Source organism: Phaethon lepturus, unplaced genomic scaffold, assembly GCF_000687285.1.
Source record: "Phaethon lepturus isolate BGI_N335 unplaced genomic scaffold, ASM68728v1 scaffold18874, whole genome shotgun sequence".
Taxonomy (NCBI): domain Eukaryota; kingdom Metazoa; phylum Chordata; class Aves; order Phaethontiformes; family Phaethontidae; genus Phaethon; species Phaethon lepturus.
Window position 1 is genome coordinate 19,805 of NW_010532828.1, and position 6,973 is coordinate 26,777.

Consider the following 6,973-nt stretch of genomic DNA (forward strand, 5'->3'; position numbering starts at 1 on the left):
TCTGAAGGGAGAAGTCACACGACAACCCTCACGCAGGGCAAAGGCTTTGTCCTGAAGGCAAAACAAAATGCAAGTCTCGTTTTAAATAGCTCTGGAATTTTTTTTTTTTTTGCACGGGATGTTTTGTTTTGTTTTCTTTTCTTTTAAACGAGATGCTTGACTTTTGAAGAGTCGTTTCCAGCCGGCTCTAATTCCTGCTAACGTCAACTGGGAGCCTCTATTCAAAGGCGGTGTCAGGTTGTGACTGTTCAGGTTGTCTCTGGCAATGGCCAGGAGAAACACCCAGGAGATGTGTTTATGAACCGGCAGCAGTGGTACAGTAAAAACATTAGTGTGAATAATGGTGGTCTGGGTCCTTGTCATGCTGGACCAGAAAGAGAAGAGTGTATGAGGTCGAATTTACAAGAAAGTTGGGGTTTGAACTGTTAACCCAGAGCTTGCTGGTGCTGTGGTAGATGGATGGTGGTGGAGATGCAAGGTGCTGGGGAAGTCGAGTCGAGACAGTGCAGAGTTGCTAAGGACTGGGATGCCCCTGGGGCCAGGGTAGCAGGCTGCTGGGGAAAGCAGAAATTGAACTTTATATTTAGTAGCCTAAAGAAGTTGAGACCTTTTTTTAACCCTTTCCTAGTCTGATATAATTTCCTTTTTGTGTATTTATTCCTCTTCCCGTTCAGAGGAATTTGTCGCTGCTTGGTCTTAACTCCCCTTCCTGCATCTCTGTACTCAAAAAAAAAAAAAAAAAAAAAAAATTTAAGAGACTTAGGAGTGCAAAAAAACATTATTTTAGGCAAGCATCCAAATTATTTAGTGGTAATTCAGATAAGTGTTTGGGACTTTGATAGACGTTTCATGCAATGGGTCGGTCCCCATCTCCGTTTTGCTCCTCCCCAGCCCCAGGCACGTGCCACAATCTGCAATGTTCTAGCCAGCAATGAGGGTATGAGCGACGTGAAACATCATCCCAGTGGATTAGGGTCGCGTTGATGCTGCCAGCTCACCTCTTTAGGGCTACAGATGTTGTGGGGGATTGAAGACCAGTGTGTCAGAAGGCCGTGAGATTTCATTCTGTGCTGAAGCAGCACAACTCCATCAAAACCCCAGAGGCTCAGTCCATGATAGGATTGTGGCAAATGCACTTCTCAGGGACAAGAAGCCCTGTCCCATGACGGTTCAGTGCCCTATGCAAAAGTTAAAATCCAGTCCTTCTGGAAGCAGAAGAATAAAAGGCAAAATCAAGGTTAAGGTGAGGGGTAAGGTCCGGCTTCTCTAGAAAGTTTGTCCAGAGCTGACCAGTGGCCACAGTATTTGAAAATCCTTTGAAATACGCGGGTGGCTACGCTGGATCAGACCACAGGTACCTGCTCTCAGACAGGCACGCCTGCTGTCGGCCAAGGTGGGAGCATAAAAACCCAGCGGGCACGAACCAGTGCTTTTTCAGATGCCTGCTGGTGGTACCTGCTGGTGCCTTTGCCTTTAACGCTCTCGGTGGATTTTTCCAGCGGCTTTGGAAGCGTTAGGGTGAGTGCTGATGGCACAGCAGCATCTTTTTATCTCTACACTTCCCTGGCTGAAGCGGATTCAATCAGAGCTGAGACATCCGTGAAAAAGAGTCTTTCCACAGCATATATTCCACAGTATATATTTTCCTTGATTTCAGCCAAAAGCATCAAAGTTTATTATATTCACACTAGCAGTTTTATATGGAAATAATTTTATTTTCATGACCAACACAGAAGGGAGGCCTTGAGCCCACTTTCCTCCTTCTCCTGCAAAAGTTTGTAACAAGACATGGAAACAAAAGCTGTGCTAGTAAAGGAGAAATGGCACCAGAAGACGTGTCTGGTTGGTCTTGTGAAATTGCATTATCCAAATAGACTATTTAGTTATACAGTTTAATCCACAAAAGTAGGGTGTAAAAAGGCTGCGAGAAAAAGTTGTATACTGGGTTAATACAGGGATTCAAAAAAATTTTGCTGAAAATATTTAAAGGAGAATTACTTCCTCTGTATATCTCTTAATCTGTTTTTACTTCAAATTATTTTCCTGTTTTTTTGCTTGGAGTGCCCTGCCCATAAATGCATCCATGTGTTATGGTTAGCTTTAGTAGTTGGTTGTGTTTTTTTAAGCAAAACGGCTTCAACTAAGCGAAGTGAGGGTTTTCTTTAAAATGTTTGCTTTCTGGGTAAAGAAAACCAGCAGTGTTTCCAAAAACAGAAAAATTAAAATACCATTAGAGATTGTCTTGGGTTTCTCTGCTTCATAAAATGCAAAGAAAAAGAGGGAATATAGATGAGAAAAGATTTAATTAGGAGTGTCACTTAAAAAACATGTGGAAATTCGGTTTCGCTTGAAAGGTAACCTGCCTCACCAGTGAGAGAAATGCAGATGTGAGAGAGAAATGCAGATGTGAGAGAGAAATGCAGATGTGAGAGAGAAATGCAGATGTGACTGCCCCTCCAGGACAGAAAGACAGGTAGTGCAGTGGCACAGAAAACCAAATGGAGCAGGGGGAAGACTCCTGAAGCCTCATGATAGAGCTGCTTGTCTGACTTTCTCAACGTAAAGAGCAAAATTAAAGATTTTGTGTGGGTGTCCTCCCCAGCCTACTGCCTGTCAGTACTGTCAGAAACAGTTAACTGCAGTAATATGAGGGGAAAAAAATCAAACTCAGCCAAATTGACAGGTGCCTTGTAAGCCTGGCGGGATGTTCAGAGCTATCAAGAAAGGAAGAGAATTTGGGGATGTAAAACTGAACGTGAATGAACATGCCCATTACACGTGCCTGAATCAGTGCCTCTGAGAGCACCGAGGGGGCTGCTGCCCCCGCGTTCACGGCTTAAAAAAAAAAGCATTTGCGTTTTTCCCGTGCAAAATACATTGACTTTCCAGTGAGAAGCCAGACAGAAAATCAGCCTGTTCAGTTCGGAAATGCCGGCTGGGAGCTGGCGTCTGTAGGTCCCGTCCTCCCCCTCCCCACGGGCGAGGTGCCGAACGCAGGCAGCGCTGAAAGCGGAGCCCTCCCCTCCCTCTGCGAGCCAGGAGATGGGAGGTCCCTCCGGCACCAAACCACAGCAGATGCTCTCAGTGGTTTACTCCTCATGATCACAAAAAAAAAAAAAAAAAAAAAAAAATCTACATTTCTTTCATAAAGCACACCCCTCTTACAGTAAATCATCTGAAATGGAAAAGCCCAATACTCAGTCAAAAAATTGTTTTGATGGTTATTTTCAAGACGTGATAGATAGAAAAGTCGTTTGAACATGATGAAAGCAAGATGCCCTTTTTGCCTTTGTGACTCTTTCAGAGCCCTGTTTACAGTACTTCTTACAGAGAAGCTACAGAGGACAGGGAAAAGAGAAGAGTTATTTGTAAATATTTTATACTCTCAGACCTGAGCATTGTAAACAAAACGTGAATCTTCTCATTTCCCATCCTTTTCTGCTTTTGTGACCTTCTGTAGCTCCCGAACGAACCCTTTCAGACAGATGCCACATGATTTAATTTCAAGTTAGCTGCATTCCAGACAGGCTTGGTGTCACCATAGTCTTCATCCTTAAAATAACGTATATCAGACATGCAGAAATCACGACTCTGAGATTTGTCGTTATCCCAAAAGGTTCATCCCTCTGTTTAGCACTGTAATTATTCCTGCTCTATTGACCCATCCGTGTGGCCTGTGGATGGGTTCTGTGAGGTCCGGGTCTCCTCCGTACCGTCTTCTCAGGCTGCTTCGCATCCAGCTGCCTGCGTTGCAGTACTTTTAACGTGGAACTAATAACCTGCCCATCACAAAGTATGTTTGCCTGGTAGATTCTGCAAAGAAAATGGTCTACAAAATGGGGAAGAACAAATAAGTCAGAGTAACATCCCAGACCCTCTACCTGTCTTGCCAGTATGTATAATGCAGCCTTTCTGTTAGGGTCTACCCCCAGTTTACAAAGAAACACTTTGCCTTTTAGCCAGTGGCACCAACAGAAGAGGTGCTGCTGTCCCTTGGAGAGGTGTCAGAACTTCCCTGGGCAGGTCAGCTGCAAGGAGGAAAATCTGAAATGAAAACATTTGTAATCTGGAGGTTGTTGAAGGACTTTTTCTCCTGCTAGCCACTGTGCTGAGCCGTTCATATTTCAGTATTTTCTAGCTCGGCATGTTCCTGAGCCCCATCCTTACCTGCTGTGCCCAACACTCCTCCTTCACGTTCGTCCCATCATGCTCTCAAGGCTCCAGGAGCACCCCAGCCCAGCCTCCAAGCCCCCGTGAAACTCCAGTGTGGTTTTCTGCCTGGCCCAAATCACTTGAGAGAGTTGCTCCCTTTCCACATCTGGCCTAGCGCAGACAAGGGTCTCCACAAGGGTGAGGAGCACGTTTGGTTGCCCACCCTATGGACCACCTGGCCAAAATGTGGTCTTGGTAGGAAAGTGTCACAAACCTGTCTGAGGAACAACAGTGGTGGTGGTGCAGCCAAAGCACCACCTCTACTGATGTACAAGGGAGGCGGGGAGGATGCCCTCTACGTGAGCACCTTTGAAGGAACAGCTGTGGTAACCACGGAAATTATGAGGTTTTTCCATGGTTTTCAGCCACATTGGGAAGTCCTTGTTCCTGAAGCTAAAGAGCTGAGTCTTGTCTTCCGAAGTTATTTCTATGGCAGCTCCTTTCCCACAAACTGCTGCCTGTTTAGGTGAGGTCTCTTAGTCATTCCCAGCGTGGCCCAAAGCAGCTGGGACCTGGGATGCGGGGAAGGACGTAAGAGAGACTTATGCCACATCTGGCACAGCTGGTGGGGAAGGCTGCTGCTTCCTCCTCCTCCTGCCCAGCTTCCCTTCTCTCCTCACCCATTAACTGCTGCTTTAAAAACCTGCCTGCAGAGGCTGGAGGAAAGGGAAGCCTTGCAGCCATGGTATGAAAGACTTTTGGTACCCTTTCTAACCAACACAAAATAGGTTTGGGGTTTCGTTCTGGGCCCCACGGTGAAAGAGGCTGGAGGAGTTTCAATGTCATGTCATCTTCTGCTGTTCCCCTTCCCTGCAGCAGCTTAGAAGACCCTTCCAGCAGCCCTGCGACGCCGGCCCCGTAAGCGGGTCAGGATGGCAGGGTGAATCAGGGAAAATAAAAATCGCTGCCACGTGAGAGGAGTTTTGCAACAGAACGAGCTTTTTAATTACAGGGGTTCATTCACAGGTAAACGTTAACTTAAAACCAACTAAATTATGAGTTCCAAACCCAAGGGAAAATTTGAAACTGATGCGAATAGTTGCCCATACTTCTGGCCTAAAGGCCCAATTTCCCCGTGTCCTTTGGTTGAAGGGGCCGCTGGCACTTGCGCTGGCTGTGGTGATATGGCAATCTCTTAATTATCAAAAGGTTTCTCAGATTGCTGGCTGATTTCAAAAGGAGGTTTCACCGGTGGCTTTCAGCCCCACGTGTGTAGAAGGGCATTAGCCTCCTTGCATTGCGCTGCTCGTACTCGGAGAATAAACCTCAGCTTCTTACGGGCAGGGAACACAAGCCGCTCATGCACACTGCGGTTCTCCTGCAGCCTTACTTTGCTTGAAACTTCCTTCAGAGGAACCTATTTGCTCTCCCCTCCTCGAGCTGGGAGGAGGAAGCCGAGTCTCGTACGCCTTGTTAGTGAGCAAGATGGTATCTTCTGAGACAGTGACTTTCTAGCAGGGCTTGGGGTGCAAAGCTGGAATGAACAGTTGCAGCTGTTAAATAACAAACATCGCTACACCTGGGGCCCGTTCTTGGGAAGAGCAGCAGCTTCCCGGCTCCCTTGCCGGCACATGGGAGCGGCGGTGGCCACCTCCTGTCCGTGGTTCTTCCTCCCCGCCGGCACCTTTGCAAAGCCAGGCGCGGCGTTGCCTGGGTCTCCAGGAGGCAAGTCCTGTCTTCGCGTGCACCAAACCAGCCCGTGTGCCTCTTGTTTCTGCGGGTGTGCGAGGCGTGACCCAGCACTTCCCAGGTAATGGCTCAAGCGGGGTTGTAGAGGTCCTTCAAGTGACGAGCTACGTCTGTATTTTTCCCAGGGTGCGTTTGTCTGTCACCGGCTGCCGCGGGCGCGCGTTGGGGCAAACGCTCCGAGGGTCTGGTTGGTCTCATCTGAAGGCAACGCTTAAATGCTTAAATGCTTAAATTAAAAGCTCTTACATGCTTAAGAGATTTTAACGGGACTTAAACACAGCTGAAGGTGTGTTCAGGCGCTTCCTGAAAGCAGATGCGAAGCATACAGGTAGTTTCCTTTTTGGTTTTGGTTCAGTGGGGCTGGATCAGGACGGGAGCCACTCACGGGGGTCTGCCCAGAGCGTTTTCAAAAAGCAGGGACGTGCCTGTGAAAACACTGTGAATGTTCTGATGGCTTCCTTGCCCTCGCTGTTATTCTGCCAGGCACGACCACTTTAAGGTGAGTTTTTCCCAGTTTCTAAGTCCATGGGAAAAACAAAAAAGGGGGAGAAACCCTCCCCCTTCCTTAGTGTGTTTAAATATTGTGACTCTTTCCTAACATTTATGTTCTCATCACACAGTAATGGCCCACAGCAGCAAGGCACTGCTCACCGTTGTCTGAGGCCCCACACTGGCTTTCGCACTCACGGGTTTTATAATTTATTGCTGCCCTGATGCTGAACCCGTGCGGCCCTGTGTCTGCCACTTTCCGTGGCAGAGCATTAGCTGGAGCTCCCGTCTCCAGCAGCGTCAGCCGTGGTACCTGAGGCCACTCGGATGGTCACCATAACCGTGGCACATCCAACCTTCACATGGCTGTAGGATGCTCACCGTGGCGGGGCAGCCACCGCCAGCCCGGAGGTGACAGTGCTGCCCTGGGGCTAACTCTATTGCTGATTCAAATTATTTAAGCTAAAAAATTTTTTGCAATGTTTTTCAATACTCTCTCTGGGGAAGCAGTCTTGCCTGGCACCGGTTTCAAGTACTACAGGTGAGAGAGCGGGGATCACAGAATCACAGAATCACTAGGTTG